General features: G+C 43.9%; 1 protein-coding gene across 3 annotated transcripts in view; it reads right to left on the bottom strand.

Annotated features, from left to right (window-relative positions):
- Esrrg (estrogen related receptor gamma) overlaps positions 1 to 18,953 on the bottom strand; it is a 559,413-nt gene that overhangs the window by 488,794 nt on the left and 51,666 nt on the right. Inside the window, exon 1 of one of the 3 annotated variants that reach the window (XM_057769724.1) lies at positions 12,127 to 12,233. The exons of the other annotated variants lie outside the window; for them this stretch is intronic. The gene's annotated coding sequence lies outside the window, so the exon portion shown is untranslated. Of the gene's footprint in view, positions 1 to 12,126; positions 12,234 to 18,953 lie in introns of those variants that run through there. 3 annotated transcript variants of the gene reach the window in all.

Here is an 18,953-nt window from a genome sequence, read left to right as displayed (position 1 = left end):
CTCACAGAGCAAGTAGACAGAACAAAAGGCATGTGCAGAATTAAATACATAATATTAGTAAGAGATCTGGAGAGCTAAGAACTGCAGGGCTGCTGATTTCACTCCGAACTTCACGAAAGATACCATGAAAAGGCAGGGCCCTTGTTGATGCAATGAAACACACGGCTTTCCTTGTTCTCCTTCCCATCCACCAACAGTTGAATAGGTTAACTCAACCTTTCTTACTGTTGGAAGACTGACTAGCTTTTCATAATCTGATCAACTTTAGGTCCTTTAAATGCCTGTCTGCTAGCTAATTTGGGGTTCACAGAATGAGAAGGGGAGACCCATCACTTCCTGTGAAGTGTGGTACCAGGTTTTCATGTGTATTTTTGATGTGCACAAAAGAGATGAGAATGGCAAAATTTGTGAAGCATGCATCAAAAACCACAAGGACCAAAGATTGTCTAAGAGTCCATCCCTACCCCTTGACTGTTACATCCCTGAGAGTGACCAGGCACAGTGGTCCACCTTCCTGTGTTAGTTCCTTGTCTTGTCTCACACCACCAAAAACAAGACCTCGACATTCCTAAAACAGAAAAGATGAGAGATATATGATCATGACAAAAGCCAGATGCCATGGCAGGGAGAAACCATGACACCTGCATTTCACATGGCAGATGCTCCCTCAGGTGAGCAGCATCTCTTACTATTATGCATTATGTACTGACCATAGAATGCCACGACACGGTATAGGATCCTAGGCTCTCTCGTTTCTTTCCTTCTGCCATCTGTTTGGCTGCATCTTTTGACCTTTGGTTCTTACCCTCTTTCCAAAATAGAATTTACTTTTTTGTGTGTGACTACTGTGGGTGTTTGGGTTCTTATTTTAATTTATTTTAAAGTTTGATTTAAATTTGGAACCTGTAGAAGACTTTTGACATTTATTTCTGGGGGTGTTTTCTGAGGCTCGATGAAGTGGGTGTTGATTGACAGGCAGGTTGCCATGGCAATAGCTGTCACAGCAGAGACTAAAGCTTTATTTCATACTCTTCTTTTGTCAGGCAAAGGTTTGTGGGATATTTTAAAAATAGTATAAGTGCTTCAGAATTAATAGGAAACTGCTTGGCAACTCCTTCCTAACACACCTATCAGAACCTGTGATTCTTCTTCATTCTCCAGCATTGTTTTGCATATATATTTGTAACTTTGAGCATAAAACACAGCATTTCTGGTATTGTTTTTCTCCTGGTTTGTTCAATCTATTCTCTCTCTCTCTCTCTCTCTCTCTCTCTCTCTCTCTCTCTCTCTCTCTCTCTCTTCTCTCTTTCTCTCTCTCATACCAGCCCCCTCCAGAATCATACAGGGAAGGAAATAGGAGTCAAGAAAAAGCACTGAGCTACCTTCCCAAAGAGACCCCCACCTAGTGCAGCCACGGGCTTGGCTACTCCCTTATCTCCAGGCTTGCACTACATTTACTAACTTCTTCATGTTATAGATTTATTCTTTTTAAAAAAATTATACTGATTTATTGTATGTGTGTGTGTGTGTGTGTGTGTGTGTGTGTGTACACATATGGAGGTCAGAGGGCAGCTTTCAGGCATCAGCTCTCTCTGTCCTATGGGGCTTGGGGATCGAACTCAGGTCATCAGACTTGGTAACAAGTGCCTTTAACTGCTGAGCTGTTTCTCTGGCCTCATGTTAAGGTTTTAAAGAAATAGTTCAAAAGATGTGAACATATGTGTGTGTTTTTGAAAGGAGTTCCTTTAGACAAACATTGGATATATTTATTCCCACTTCTAATCACTTATCTCTCCTCTGCCTTAACTGGGGTCTTGAAAAGTTGGATATACCATTAAATGAGATGCAGGATTTTCAACCCAACTTCTCATCAGGCCCAAATCTCTTATTTCTGAGGACTCGCATTCCCCAGACATTCATTATAGCTCCCCCAAGCAATTGAATTCTGAATACTTTCCAAATATCCCTATAGGAAAGAAAGAAAGGCAGAACCCCCATGGAATCATCTGCTCTGCGGATAATGAACAGTGACCCTCCTATACACGAATCTTCCTATGAACCTGAATCCAATCATCTATTTTCTTTTAAAAACATGTCCTTCTTTGTGCTCCCCTCACACCAGCAAAGCACAGGGCCCACAAGAGTCTAGTCGGCAGCTGGATTTTCAAATAGAGTTCAGAGGCTGTGTTCGCATTACTTTGTATTTTTCTGGCTGCATTCAATTTCTGCTGTCTTTTTATGTGTCTTGTTTAGCTCGCTCTTATATGAATGTCCAACTTTGAATCTGTTAAGGACCATCATCCGGACCCCTGCTGGGAGAGCAAATTTTTCCCCATGGGAATGCTTTGGATTTCCTACCTAAAGAAACAAACAAAAAAATTTAAATTCATAACTTGGAGGAAGTAACAAGAGATAGAGATGGGCATTTGTTTTCATGAAACTTCCCTCAGACTCCTCCAGTTCCCGGGATCATTTCAATGAAGGGGTTGGAGGAGGGAGTTTCCCCATTACCCAGTACTTTTATGTGTTTACGACAGTGTATGAAAATTCACTAAGTAAAATAAAAAATGCTTATCATATTTTTTCACTACTGGAAATATCTACCTAAGATCTATGAGATCAAAGAAGGCCTTAATTGTGTGTGTGGCAAGGCACAATGTAACAGTTCAGGGACCTTGGGTTTCTAAGTTAGATTTATAACAAGAATGAGACAAATGAAATCTACTAGTGAGGAGTAGAATTGGTTGATACCATCCTTTCTTGCCTACAGCTCAAGTTGATTATATGATATGATAATATGATGATATGATAACATGGTATGATGTGCAGTCAGGTAAATGGGACAGACTTTCTAATTTGACTGCCAAAAGTCCAATTAAAATTGACTGCTTAGAACGCTATAATTGTGAGAGTTGGAAAGTTAAAGATCCAAACAAATTCCCTTTGGTTGTCCTTAGCCCCTTTAAAAGTGGTCCCTCACCCATCTCTGTGTCTGACCTAATGTCCTTATGACTAGCAGCTAAAAACCTTTTTAGAATTCTTTGCCTTATCAGGCCATTGTGTCCATCAATTCCACAGCTGTAGAAATTATAAGATAGCATCTGAGGTCTACAGCAGAGATTTCCCAGCTCGTGTACCCACCTCCTCATGTTCCCATCAACATATTTGAAAAAAAAATACCCTGATATATAGTGTTCTTTTGTTCTGTGGCTATAAAAAAACCCACATGTAACCATTTCTATTAGGAAGGGTTATTTGGGGGAAAAACTGAATCCATGTACCCAGGTAGGTCATGGTCACTCATATTTGGCTCAAGAACCAACTTTGAAGAGAGAGCAATGTTTTATTCTGATAGTATCAAACTTAGGTAAAGACCAGAGGAAAATGAAAGCTGCTATTAAGGGAGAAATAGATAGCATTAGAACAAAACTCAATCATGAAAAAATGCTACGGAATGCAGAGGAAAGGTAAGAACTATCACGACAGAGACCACAACAGTACATGGGCATGACTAAATACAGTTGAGCCTAGCATTGGCTAAACCCACCCACTACAGTTACATCACCCCATAGCTGCACAAAGCTACCTACTGCAAAGTCTACTCCCAGCAAAGCTTCGTGTACTTCGTGTAATTGGGCAGAAATAGCAGAATGTCTGAGACCCTTTTCTACCATCATAAAGTACAAAAGGCGCCCTACATCAAATCATCTTAAGTAAAAATGCTGTCTGCTTTGAGCTAGGCTTTCTTGGGCTTCTTGGGCCATTCCGTTTGTGATTCTATGAAGTTAGCAATTTAGTTGGGACTATGTCTCCCCATCTTTAAAGTAACTCCATGTCTACCTTACCACTTCCGGTCCCACTTAGTAAAACACAGCTAAGTTCAAAATTGAATTTTTTTCTTTGTTTTCATTCTCTTTCCCCTTCTCCAACTTCTACCCCTAGTTATCATCACTATCACCACCATCACCAGCACCATCATTGCCATCATCATCATCATCACCACCATCATCATCATCACTATCATCACCACCATCATCATCATCATCACCATCATCATCATCACCATCATCACCACCATCATCACCACCATCATCACCATCATCATCATCACCAACATCACCACCATCATCACCACCATCATCACCATCATCATCACCATCACCACCATCATCACCATCATCACCATCATCACTGTCACTATCACCATTGCCGCCACCACCAACATTTTTGTCAACATGACAGAAGGACGTAATTAGTGTAAATTTCTGTTTTCACATGTATTTCTCACAAATGTACATTTTCAAATGAATTTAGACAGAGTCTTGCAAAGAGGTTCTCTTCATAGGCTCTCTTGGACCCTGCTAATTGTCTCCAAAATTATATTCCACCTGTTATAAATGAATCTAGTGTGAATATTATTATTATTATTATTATTATATCAATCTGAGTAAGCTATCCATACCTTACAAACTGTAAATCATACCAGGTGTTGTATACACTGGAACATGCCCCCACAGTTGATGCTCACAACACATAGAAAAGGAAAAAAGAAGCAAACCGTGAACATTTAGTAGATAAACTCCTTTATGGGGACTATAACCAAAAAAGCTTGCTGTCACTTTAACAGAGAGCAAATCAATAAGTGATATAGGGTTTTAGTTTTTTTGTAACATTAGGATGTTGACTTCAGCAATAAGCACGCTGTAGATCAGAAGTCAGGACAGAATGTTCTACAATGCACAGTTAAAAGGCTTCTCCTCTTAGAACCTTAAGAACCATGCTCGTGGGGTATCCAACAGCCAGCTCTCTCGTTTGGCTCTCGTATGGAGTGGAAAGGAAGCTAGAGGCACAGCACCCACCTCTTCACTGCAGGAAGGGGAAACACCGGTGCATTATGGTATAAATTACAGTGGTCAAATCAAAAGACCTGAATAAACAAAAACCACCTCCTCTCTGCCTACTGCCACTGAGAAGTAACATGGTTCTGCGATTAATGCAGCTGTCAGGCAAGATCATATTCAAGCCGCACCAGACGGCACGACTCTAACTTGGTTGCTTGTTTACAAGCTCCCTGAAGAAAAGAAGAGCCTGTAGAATTCAAAAAAAGAGAAAGCACATTTCACCCTCTTTTCCTTAAAATCATAGAAACAATTGAGGGTGGAACTTCATGCCACCTCCCCCTCTATGCTGGGATAGACACCACATTAAATAGGCTGTTATACGCAGGCCATCACAATTGTGGAGGGGTGTTTGGGGGTCCTTGGGGGTTGTCTGTATGCTGGGTCAGGGGTGTTAGCATGTATACGAGGACCACATCACAACCTCAAATGTCCTTCATCCACTTTCAACTTGGCTTTGGAGATAATGGCTCCCATTAAGAGCTGGAGTTCACCAATCTTACCAGGTTGCTGGCCAGGTCCAATGCATCTGCTCGCCTCCACCTCCTCAGGCTGGGATTCTAAGTGTGTGTCACCACACCTGGCTGTTCACATGGGTGTTGGTGAGCAAACTCAGGTCTTCCTGCTACTGTGGAAAATGATCTCCTAACTTGAGCTCTCTCCCCTGGATCCATCTGATATTTTTAAGGCTCAACTTTCTTTCATGCATTTGGAATGGGGAAATAGGATCTGTAGTTTTCAGTTTCCAGAAAAAAAAATCAACTGAGATTTTAAAATATTAAATATATCATATAATATCTAAATGTTAGCTGGTAGTGACAGCTCCTACCAGCAATAGAAAGCCACATCAGGAACAAGACACACTGAAGAACATCATGGCATGTGCCTGTAACTCCAGCAGCTCAGGAGAGAGGCGGCGGGGGGGGGGGGGGCGGTCATGAGTTTGAGGATAACCTGGGGAACACAGAAATATCCTGTGCTCAAACAAAGCACCATTACCAATGACTATCAAATAAAACCACACAGTGCTACCCATATAAGCATTCAGGAGAGCCATAATCATACCCACTAATGGGATAAACTAAAGAACACAAACAGTCTGAAGTCAGTTAAGGTCAAATTTTGCTGCCAAATAACTTTTGTGGTCAAAATTATAAAATAAATTTTAAAAATAACAATATACTTTTTTTTCAGAGCTATAGATAATAGATTTTGCATTTGAACCCTTAAGTTTCTTTCTATGAGACATCAGAACTGTTCCTTAACATGAAAATGATGGTGATTAAGTTGTCCCCTCTCCGGTGGGGATGACATGAGTGGCCAGGTTGAGGGGACAAAGGAGGAGAGTACTGGAAGAGACGATGGAGTCAGACAAGACCTGGCACAAGGGAATCTCTCAGGAATCTACAAGGAAGGTCCCAGCCTAGACTCCTAGCAACATAGCCCGAACTGCCCATCTCCTGTGACCAGATTGGTGTCTAGCCCAGTTATCATCAGAGAGGCTTCATCCAGCAAGTGATGGAAACAGATGCAGACCCACAGACAAACATGAGCCAGAGTTTGGAAAATCCTGCAGAAGAAGGGGGGGGGAGGACCGTAGGATCCAGGGGGTCAAGGACATCACAAGAAAACTCTCAGGATCAACTGACCTGGGTTCATGTGGCTCACGGAGCCTGGGTGGGACCCACCCTGCATGTATGCTCCAGTTGTGTAGCTTGGTCCTCTTGTGGGACTCCTAACAGTGGGAGCAGGGGTTTTCCCTGACTTTTTTTTTACTGGATTTGGGGACCCAAGACCATCTACTGGGTCATCTTGCCCAGCCATAATACATGGGGATGATCTTACTCTTACTGCAACATAATGCTCCATGCTTTGTTGATTGTCATGGGAGACCTGCCCTTTCCAAAACAGAAACGGAGGGAGACTGGATTAGGGGATGGGAACAGAAGAGGATGAGACACTGGAGGAGAAGGGGGAGGGGAAACTTCAGTTGGGATATAAAATAAAAAAAATAAATTTGTTTTAAAAATTAACTTTATAAAAAATAAATTTTCCCTCTTTTCGCAAGTCATGTAAATTATTCTGGTTACATTTCCTTCTTGACCAAATATTCTCTTTATCTTTACTGCTCTTCTTTTAACACATTTGTGTTAGTTTTGCTTCCTATTATTGTGATAAATACCCTGGCAAATTTCTACCTTTTTTTCAAAGGTAGAAAGGGCCTTTGGCACTGCCCAGGTTACAGAGCACTGTGGCAGGGAAGCAAGGCAGCAGCCACTGCAACCGCTGGTCACAGACCCACTGTCAAGGGCAGAGCCGAATGCATTCACGCTTGCTGGTGCTCATCGTAGTCTCTCCAAATTTTCATCTAGCTCAAGGCCAAGCTCATGAAATTACACAGGCCAGATCCAAGGTAGTTCTTCCCAGGTCAATTAACCTGAAGAAGAAATCCCACCCACAGGATGCCCACAGGTCAGCTTGAACAAGACATCCTCATTGAGACCCCTTCCCATGTGACTTTACTATGTCAAGTTGACAATCAAAGGGACCACGATAACTCCCAAGTATCTCCCATGTTTAGGTCAGACTTGACCACAATAAGAAGAAATCAATCCCTAAACATGGTGTGAAAGATGACCGTCTTCTGACAGACTTGTAGCCTGGTCCCTCCCCGCCCCCTTACCATCCAATCCATCCCCCACCCACCAGTGAGTGATCTTCTTCAAATGAAATTTCAACATGACAGCTTCCTGCTAAAATCTCTCAGTGATTTTCCATAATTCCCCGCAAAGACCACATTTTTAATATAGTGTGCAAAGCCTTGGATGAGCTGTCCCCACCTCTCTCTCCGGTCTCACCTTCCTGCTCAGCACCAGTTCCAGATGCGCAAAGCCCGCACCGCAGGCCAACTACAGGACGAGCAGCTCGCTGAATCTGTGACACGCCTCTGGGCTTCCACCACACCATTCCGCTTGCTACACTGTGCTTCCCCAAGCAGATCCACCAGCTCAGCCTCACTCATCTCCCTACTTCCCCCCACCCCAACACTTCCTCTCTGGAGTCCACTGTGGTCCCTTCGCCTTTCTTCTCAACATCAACAGCCCATGCTTATCTCATGCTCGCACAGCTCACGTGTGCTCGTTCACTCTTCGGTATGCGTCCTGGTATAGCATCAACACAGACTCTTCCACAGTGTATGCCAGCTTCCTGAGTTAAAGGGGCCTCCTACAACATTTTGCCAAAATGACAAACGTGAAGGGACATGAAAGGACACCACCTAGTGACTTGAAAGCCAGAGGAATCCGTTCAGATGTTTCTCATTTCCAAGAGAAATGGCGGGTTTGCTCTCTGTCATCCTCAGAGAAGGCTAAAGGGTGTAGTACTCACATTAAACAGAAAGTTCTGCTTCTCACCTCCTGATTAACCAAATCAGAAGCAGCACAGTGGGGCTCTAGCACTCGACCGTGATGGAACCGGGCCAACAGGGATTTACTTTGGGACTGGAAAATACTGAGGCACAGGGAAGAGTTTGGTCCATGTGATTTTCATGTAACATTGTCCTTTCCCATTGTTTTCAAATGCTCTTTTCACTATTTTCTTAGTATTGGTGCTGCTTGATTTTATTTTGCTTTGCTTTTCAGACAATGTCTCACGTTGCCAAGGCTAGCCTCCACCTCACTGTGTAGCCAAGGTTGGTTTGGAACTCCTGCTCCTCTTGCTTCTATCTCTCGAGGACTGGGATCACAACTGTCAAAGGAGTGTTGACAATGCCTGCTCTGTGTACCTATGACAGTTTGCTCTTGAATGTCTTTTGAAGGTCATGGGTTGCAAAACTGGTACCCAGACAGACATGCATTGTTGAAAGGTAGCGGAACCTTTAGGAAGAAGGGCTGAGTGGGAGGGAGTTAGTTCACTGGAGAAAGACATCAAAAGACCCCGGGCTCCTTCTTTTCCCCCCTGCCCCATTTGATTCCCAGATACCTTCAGATGAGCAGCTCTGTTGCAGCCGGCATGACATACAGCTGCCCGTCTACGAGCCCCCCAAACAATGAGGTCCACAGACTCTGCATTAATACCCCCTAAAATGTTTTACCAACATTGTTACCGACAAAACTAACATCTCATCTCTTTAAACTGCTACCTCAGGTGTCCTTCCATAGTGACAGAAAGCTGACTCACACAGTGCTGAGCTCAGCCCCATGCTCACAACGCTCTGGGCAGGGAAACATTTGGATGTGCGAGGAGACTCTGCAAGAACAGCCCGCCAGGACCGAAACATGCCGGCACCTGCAGGCATCAAATGCTGTTCAGAGAGGCTACCAGGCCTGTGTTATAGCTTAATTTTGTATCAAGAATTAAAGAAGACATGCCATATACACACACACATGTATATGCTTTCATTACAAGGGGCACAGAATGCTTCTCTCAGTCCCTGGATTATACCCATCCCCAGTGCACAGTACAGCAGCTACCTCATAGAAAGCTTTAAAAGGTTTAAAGTTTTGCTTATCTAATACGACTAGAAAGTTTCACTTAGAATGTTTTAAAAAATTATTTTACTTTAAATTTTTAAATTTTTTGTCTTATGTGCTTGTATGCATGCCTGCTCATCTGTATTTACACCTTGTGAATACAAATGTTCATGGAGCCCAGAAGGAGTCAGATCCCTGGAACTGCAGTTGTAGGTGGCTGTGGGCCCTCAGATGGAGGTGCTGGGAACATGAACCAGGCCCTCTTTAAGAACAGCAAGCACTCAACTACTCAGTTACCTCTCTAGTCCCAGGAAAGCAAACATTAAAAGAAAATCTCTCTTGACATCTAGTATATCTGTTTGTTTGTAGCTTACGGTGATGGGGAGGAGTGAGATTATTTAGGCCACTGCTCGTGTTAAGAGGTACTTTGCTATAGCCTCTGGATTGTGGTAGTTTGATTTGCCAATGACTAGTGGCATGAATGGCCTATTTCTAATCCAATTTTCATTAGAAGAAGACTGAAGCTAACTATTATGACTATTGAATCTGAAGAAAAATAGTGAAGCAAATGATAAGTAAGGCTAGGAATTAGTTAGCATGGGAAGAGATATAAAATAATATTTTGGTATTATGGGTCCGATAGCTAAGTTAGCTGACCTTACTATGGAGTAGAATAGAGTGTACTGATAGTATGAAGATACTTGAATTCTTAGGTATAGGCTCAATTCCTGTTGCCTGAGAAATAAGAGCATTTAAACCTGTATAATTTATTCTATCAACGTAACTCTCTTATCATATCAGACATATTTTATAAGTATGGTGGAATACTTGCTATGAAAATTGGAATTAAAATGTGTCATCTTACACAATATTCATAATTTGCAGACTTTGATGGACTGGACCTTTTATTTTGTTATCCTTTCACTTCATTTCTTCATGGTCAGAGGCCCAAATAAAGACCAGAACTGTGATATCCTCCTTGGTCAATGGTACAAGGCCATAGGCAGACATGGCCTTTACCTATTAGTCCCAATGGTCCTGCGGTGCCTCCCTCACACTGCCCAGCTCCAATCAACAAAGAAGCATGGGGAACACTTTGGGAAATGTAGCACTGAAGGGGCTCTCACAAATTCAAGGGACATTTCACACTTTTTTGTTTCTTTAGGGCCAAACACCAGCCATTAAGTAGCTCTGATATCATAGCTTCATTCTTTAAAAAAAAAAATATGATAAAAGTCCTAGAAAAATCTAAAGAATCAGCAAAATTCCCAGGTGAGTTAATACTGCTTGTCCATCAGACATAGAAGGAGATTTTCATTTAATCACGGAGACTGTCTATTCCGCTGTTTCATGAGGAGGAAACTGAACCCTTCACAGCACCTCGCGCATGCCCACAAGCACTAGCCCACAAAGGGAAGCACAGCCGCCCTCGTCTTACAGAATCCACTGGTGACAGCAGTCCACCGGGAAGCAGAATTGTGACCATGCTCTTGTATCGACCAAAAAAAGCCTCCCAACAATGCAAGCAACACGGCTAATTTCATGACCATTCTTGCCTATTTTCCACACAAAATCTCTCAACAATACAAGCAACACTGCCAGTTTCAGAGGGTCCCAGAACAGGTGTCTGGAGAGGAAAGAGAAATCCATAAGATGTGAAATGAGACAGTCTTATAAGGTAGTGTTCAAAAATCTACAGATCCGACAAACATTCCAAATGAGAGTAAATTACCCACTGCAGGCTGGTGACTGGGTCACGGGAAATTATGAAGCTACGTGAGGCCTCGTTTGTTGTGCTAGAAACAAATGTAAATAAATCACTGGGCAAATCTCATTTACATGTGAAAATTCATCCCACTGCATGGCACGACTACCCAGTCTTTAAAGACGCTTCAAGAATAACTGTCACTCGTTCAACTCTGATCCCAAGGATTGAAAGACGGACTGGGAGCTAGGGAGCTGGCTCCATAGATTAAACTACTTCCTGCGAAAACATGAGAGCTAGAAGTCAAGCCTGGAGCACCCACACAAAGCCAAGCTGGGAAGGGCAGTCTACCTACAATCCCAGCCTGAGGAGGCAACACTGAGGAATCTAGACCCGCTGAAATTAGAAACTCCAGCTTCTATGAGAGACTTGGCCTCAGGAAGTAAAGTGGACGGGGGCTGATAAAAGACACTCAGGGCCATCTCTCATACACATTTATGCACATGTACCTGCATATCTGTGCATCCATAGACATATAAACACACAAACATGCACACAATATACATATGTACGTGTGAAATAAAGAAAGAGACAGAAAATACAGATAAGCCCGATTTGGTGTAGTCTTTTCACAAAAAGAAACTTCTGCTCCTTCCAACTGGGAGAAATGCGAATTTCCCCCGCCCCAACACACTCGCTTGCACAGGGCAAAAGGGACAGCGTCATACTCACAATCCTTTGCTCTGTTTCTAATGACCCATCTGCTGGTCCTCATGTTTAGAATGAGCACTCCGAAGCTACTGCCCAGTAGTGGGGCCTGTCTGGGGTGAGCCGTTCCTACTTTCTCTCACCCGATTCCACTCACAACATACAGCAGCTGGCTGGGGTTAATGGGACAGAATGGAGTTAACTGGCTCCTGCAGGGATCAAGCCCATGACCAATGTCATTACCACTCCACTTTGACCAAGTGAGCTGCAAATCCAGAGACTCTCATTGAATAGGAATTGGCCATCAAGTGGCACCGATGCCCTGTGCTAAGAGGCTGCTGACCTGGAAAGGCAGCTAGAAAATACAGGCGATTGCTGGGATTTGAGCAGAAACCTTCAAGGGCTCCGGGTTTGGTGTCAGGCTTCTCGCCACGCTGAATTGATCTCATCTACCTCTCCCTGACTCCATTCAAATCATCCGGGCTAAAGCAAGGACTCGGGAATCAGGAACAAACAGAGTTAACGCCCACAGAATGTAAGGACAGCAAAGTGGAGCAGTACCTGCCAAAAGTGTTGAGCCGTGGTAGCTGGAGAGACAGCTTAGTCAGAAAAGTGCATTCTGCAACAATGCGAGGACCGGAGTTCAATCCTAAACACTCATATAAAAAAACCCAGGTCTAATGCTGGGAGTTTGTCACCCTAGTGCTGGGGCAATAAAGACAGAGGCTCCCTGGGGCTCGCTGCTCCTTAAGCACAGCTGAATTGTCAAGTTCCAGGCAAAAGAGGAACTCGTCCCCCCCCCCCAAAAAAAAAAAACAAGGCAAGCGACCTTCTGAGGAATGATATCTCAGGTTGACCTCTGGTCTTCTCACACAAGGGCACTCCTAAGAAGTTCTGAGACAAAGAGCTCAGGAAAGTTGACATTGGTTCCATAGTTATTCTATAATCAACACACTACACAACACCACCTCCACATCAAACCATAGCCTGGCTACCCCAGCTGTGACTCTGAACCCACTTTCTTTCCAGCCCTTACATCTCTCCCCATCTCTCTCTCCTTGCCCACTCTAAGTACATACCACAGAAGAGAGTAGCCAAGTTTTGCTTTCTTACCCACAAGGGTGAAATGCAACCATTTCCTACACAGGGATATGATAGTGTGTTCAACCTCATCTACAGCAGACTATTTACATAAGCCTGAAGAGCTCCGAGAGTTTATTGGTTAAGGGAGAAATAAGCAGGCCATGGGATAATTATTTTTCATTGTGCCCTGCCAAAGTCATTCAGCCAAAGGCTAAATTGAACAGCTATTGTGATTATTTGAACTGTGGAGCCAAAAGTCCTTGCTGTACAGCATCCCAGCTGTCCTAAATTTCATTCTGATAGCTAGTGTTCATTGTGGCTCAGATTCTGCCAGGGAAAAAAATCGTCCCCAAAATAGGAGGGTGGAGGATTATTTATCCAGACCCACATCAATGAACGGTTTAGGGCCATTCTGAGAACTTGATCATTAACAAATTGCTTCCGGAAACTGTTATGACAGGATTCCCATATGCAGATTGCAGGCCACTCATATGCACACAGCAAGGCGAGGACAATAAAGCTGAGATTTCATGTTGTATGATCTGGCAAAGGAGCACTCCCCAGCAGTCCTCATGGCCAGGAGGCTGTGGCAACAGCATTCCTTGGGCTCACTTAATGGGTTTTGGGGGGATTGTGGTTGCCAGGCACTGGCAGGTATGTGTAGTAATTAGAAGATTTCAAGACTGAGTAATAAGGTTCTTTTAGAGCTTAAGAAAACATCATAGACTCTATTGATTGACTAAGACATCCCCAAGATTCAGAGCAGGATCTGTCCATCACAGGCACCCAACTCTGTGTGATGGAAAGAAGGAAGAAGAACGGGCAGGTGGCTGCAAGCCCAGGTAGCAAGGTTCCACAGTTTACCAGTAACTAAACTGAATAAATGGGATCCAAACTTCATACCACATAGACCAGTGAGCTGCATCTGGAGATCACAGGAAGGAAGGCAGAATTCCTGCAGCCAGAAGGAAAGCTCTCAAAATGCTCTGGGAAACTATTGCTGTTGGCTGCACCCATGGGGCAACCACAGAGATTTTCCTGGAGCCTCAGCTGACTCCTATTTGACAACAAGTACCTAATGGGCCCTGAGACCAGATCCTCACTGCAGGGACAGAGTCATAGCCTGGGATCCCACAAGTGACGGCAGATTTTCACAGGTGCTGGAAGGACCTGAAGAAGACAAGTGAGAGCTACTTAAGAGTTTGGTTTACAGAACAATAATTTCTAATCAAGGACAGCATCTACCCAAGTTCAAACAATCTTGGAAATCCCCTTTTATAAAATGCATTCCTGGAGCAAGGCCAGGGGTGTGGGTGTCCTTGTGCGAGATGCAAACTCTCCTCCCCACCCTCAACCCCTAAGCTAAGGACTGGAAATGAGGAAGGAAAAAGTCCACTGAGAAACGCAGAATCTAAAGAACACAGAGGTGGATAGTCACATCGCAACCACAGTCAGGAAACAGACTGTGGATGTGGATACTCAATCCCCTTTATCCTGGTTTACTCTTCTTCATTCTGGGTCCTCCATTCATGGAGTGATGCTGCCCACGTCCAGAATGGGCCTCCCCTCTTCTCGTAAGCCCCTCTACAAACACCTGGACAGACATACCCAGCCGTGTGTCTCCTGGGTGATACTAAACCCTATCACATTGACAAGATTAACACTCACAAATACGTCATCGAGACAACCAGACATTTCGAGCTATATCGTATGTCTAAAGGTGGCACTGAAACCGTTTTCTAGTTCATGGTGAGATCTATTTACATTGACTTTCAATGGCATTTTAGAGCTATGAGTACTTCAGTCTGGGAAAGGTGGAAGTAGTCCTTCCCATATCTGCTAAGAGTTGATGTTGATACCACCAAAGGTCATGCCAACAGGAACCTTCTGAGGTTCCACCCAGCCTCAGAAGAACACACTATGGTCCAGAGACCTTTCCTTGATCCTGACCATTTCCCCTAAGTCACGTTAATCTTGCCATTTTCTGCCTGTCCCTCACTAAACCTTAAACCTTCCTTCCTAGGAATAGAGAATAATAATATTAATACCAAACATCTCTAGAGCCGTTACAATCTGGAGAACTATTCTTGGCACCTACTTCTTGCTTGTCTCATCGTCTCAAGTCCCGTGATGCAGGTTCTGTGATCACCCCTGTTTTATTGCTAATGAGCAAACTGAGAACTTAGGTGTATCTGAGGTTTCCCAGGCAGAGAGCAATGGAGACAGATTTTAGAGCCTTCTCGCCCACTTACTGTCTGAGCAAACTGAGACATGTAGACTTTTAGGAAGTGGCCCACGTCCACTCAGCTAATAAGAACCGATATACACATCGAAGTATGGCTGCTCTGCACTACAGTCCTGCTTAAAATCTCTCTTTGCCTTCCTAATTCCCCTGTCTGAGACCCCCAAAGCTAAATGACTTGAGGCTCTAAGGGGGAACAGTACCGATGGCAAAGGGGGTGGCAGGTCGGCCCTGGAGCCTATAGCATCACCATCAGGCTTACGAACTTATTAAGACCTCCCGGGAGCTGAGAGCAGGTGTCCACAGGATGCTTTTGTTTTTATGAAAACAAGGCCTGGCTTACTTAGCATATGTTCCCAGAGAATGAGTTTTGCCAGTTTTCAGTCATTAAAAAATAAAAGCTCAGTAGGGTAACATCTATTTCAAATAACTGCAGCCAAGAATAAAACCGCGGTTTTTTGGTTTTTTTAGAACCCTGAATAAAATCAGTTCAGGACTTTCAGCTCTACCTTCTGCAGTGAATCAATACAGAGTAGTGGGAAAAAATATGCGCACAAGAAAATGAACTGGGTTTGGTCAAGGACAGTGGGGAGGGTCAAGGATGTCCAGAGATAAGAGAAACTCTACGTCAGTGATTTTTAAATGTTAATGTTCTTTCTACCTGCCTGCTGCATGCATGTGTCCAAATACGGTCGCTGCCTCCATTTCAGGACCTAGGATCGGACACCGGATGGTAGCTCAGTAACACAACACTTAGCTCACATTCCTTGAGTTCCATGCCCAAGGCCATGAAACAAAACATCGCCCCCACAAAAAAGATCCAAAAGGAATTAAAGTTGACTGACCTGAAAATACTTATGAACGTTCGTCACACGAACACATTATTTAAAGAGTGAATCAAGGCAGTGTTCAGAAAACATTTAATGTATGGATAAACAGTGATCATTAGCCACCATTTAATACCCAGCCATGAAAGGCTGTTTTCATTGTGTCCATTGCTCCTTTAACATAATGTTCCTTTCCAGAATAATACATGGTTGGAGGTGAGAGGAGATGACTGAAATGGAACATTCTCGTAAAACATAAAAAGCTCAGGCTGTGACCCTGCACAGCAAACCACCTTTGCCCCACTCTTCCTCAGTGAGCGTGGCTGTTTCTGGGGATTTCACACATTGTCTTTAGTCTCTCTGACCTCTTATCTTGCCTGCCACCGAGCCCCAGAGAACTTTCTGTGCCTCGTGACTTAATTCCAATCTGAGCTGGGAGCATGAAAAGAACCTGACAGCTGCCTCCCTCCCTGCTCCAGCCCATTGCTCAACTGGGGCAAGAGAAACGTCTTTCCCTTTAAAGCCCAGAAAGACAAGCCAAGAAAGGCTTCATTTCCATTCAGCACAGCCAAGCCTAAGAGCCACAGCAGACAGCCAGACGGACATCCAGACAGAGGAAGCTGCACACGGCAAGGGTTCTAAAGACCCCACTTGTTGTTAACTAAAGACCTCGGAAAATGTGCACACACCTGGGATACGTCACTTACTCCTTTGCAAAGAATTGTGTGTTCAGGGGAGGTTTTTTGGTAATGAAACAGTGTCTCTGGCCAAGTGTGACTGAAATGATGGGATGCTTTATAGTTCTTCACATATGTGGCTTATCTCTAACATGAGGGCTATTCACGGGTAACCTCTGGGAGCAAAGCCACCTTAGAGATCAGTGACCCCCCCAAAAGTCATGTTGATCATTAACAGAGTTAACTTTGCAGTCTGCGATATAACATTACCCTCAAACAGCCTACAAGGCCTTACAGATGGTTTAACAAAGAGCCTTTCCCAGGAGACTCTGCCGCTGGAGAAACTGCCCTTCTGGGTGGCATTTCCCTCCCTGTCCATTGCAACCAGACTGCCCCACTCCCAGAGTCAGACGGTTTTAACCAATTGCTGATGTCCTCCAATCATACAATGCCCTTTTATTTTCTAGGTTTTACTGTGGCCTTAATCTGCCAAGAGCAGTTGAAAAGATACACCTGTAAAGATAATAATTTCATATTATTAGTAATTAAAAATATGTGACCACAAAGCTTCCATGTGCATCTTGATCTCCTAATATGTAGTCCCCTAAAACAACATCTTAATGACTATAGTTATTCTTGGAAAACCACAGAGAACAATTTTGGTATGACTCCAATACCCCAAAAGAAAGGAAGATGGCTTGAACACACATTACAAACAGAAAACAAGGCACATATTTTTGCCCATGAGAGAAGAGCAGCTCGCCTAAAGCCCACTGAACTGCTCTTCTCCCCTGACACTCCACCCTCTCCCCAGCATTCTTCTGTTTTTACCACCCTTACAGAGGGGATTCGGGATAATTAGAAATCCTGTCAAATTAGGGGGCCTGGACCTTTCTTCCACCATAGTGTTGCACACTTAATTGCTCATGCCAGTTAGCAAGCCAATTAGGCTGTCTAGAAGTGGAGACCAACAATAGATTTTAGTATTTAGACAGGAACTCAAACTGCAAGCAGCGAGCCACAAACCACACCATTAAATTGGAGTTAAAACTAGACACGAGGCAGAGAAAGGTCTAGACCCTTCATCAGCCCACTGTGTGGGGAGGGGAGGTTCAGGGAGCAGAAGAGGAGAAGAGAGATGAACCCTGTGAGGTGGCACGTGGCTTTCCAGTTTAGGCTGGAATGTCACAAACACTGCGGGCTAAAAGCGCAACAAAATGAAGGGAGAAGAGAACACAGCGGGGCTTGTGAGTTTCAGTGGTTGAGCTCAAGAAGCCTTCTCTCCCAACAGTGTCGTCTGCACATGGTTCTGTGGTCACTTCACTCATCTCTGAACAGTCGTACCTTCCAGGGTCTTCCGAACAAAGTCTTACTTTGAGGTTGAGGAAGAGCTAGGCCCGTTAGCTGGGCTTGCAATAGTACAGTCCTCAGGGAAATAATCCCTCCTAAGAGACACATGAGAGGAAAAGCATATGGCTTGGGTTTTACGTCATCAGGGATAGTCAGTAGTCTCATCACTACATGTACAAGGAGCTTCCCAGGCAAGATCAAACAAGCAGAGAATAGTTTTCAATTCCTGAAAAATGCACCTGGTGGCAAATTAACCAACAGGAAAAGCAACTGTAGCCGACGGGTTCACGAATGGGCCACATCGTGGCACTGACTCCTGAGAAGAATCTACTGATGATGGTCAAACGTTTATCCCAGTGATTCTCAACCTGTGGCTCACGACCCCTGTGAGGGGAGGGTGCACCAAACAACCCTTTCCCAGGGATCACTTATCAGATATGCTATGTATCAGATATATATGTAACGATTCATAACAGTAGCAAAATTAGAGTTATGAAGTAAGTAACAAAAATACCTATGGGTGTGGGTCACCACAACATGGGGAACAGTGTGAAAGGCCTGCAGCATTAGAAAGGTTGAGAACTGCTGCTTTATTCTGTCCTCGGCCCTGAATAAGCCTCGTCAAAGCCCACAGTGCCCCACCTAGGAAAAATACTAAACATGACACCATTTACCCTGCTTTGGAAAGCAAAGTCAGTGTCCACGGCCCAAAACTACATCCACCAGGCCTATGGGCCACTCCAAAGAATCTATTCCTTTCTTCTTAAATTCACACAGTAATTGTGTACATCACAACCCAGACGTTAACAAAACGAGTTCTCTGACAAACAAACAAGGAGGTGAATCCTAACCTATACCCTTGGCACCATTCAAGACTTTTGGCCATCGTTTACCTGTATGAATAAAAAGAACCTATTTACTACAAAGACGCCCACGGGCAAACGTGCACCAACTGAGGAAGTTTGGCTTTTGCATGATTAGCCGACTGGTG

Source organism: Chionomys nivalis, chromosome 5 (assembly GCF_950005125.1).
Source record: "Chionomys nivalis chromosome 5, mChiNiv1.1, whole genome shotgun sequence".
Classification (NCBI taxonomy): Eukaryota; Metazoa; Chordata; class Mammalia; order Rodentia; family Cricetidae; genus Chionomys; species Chionomys nivalis.
The sequence above is the reverse complement of the archived record's forward strand: the minus strand, read 5'-3'. Positions and strand labels throughout refer to the sequence as shown.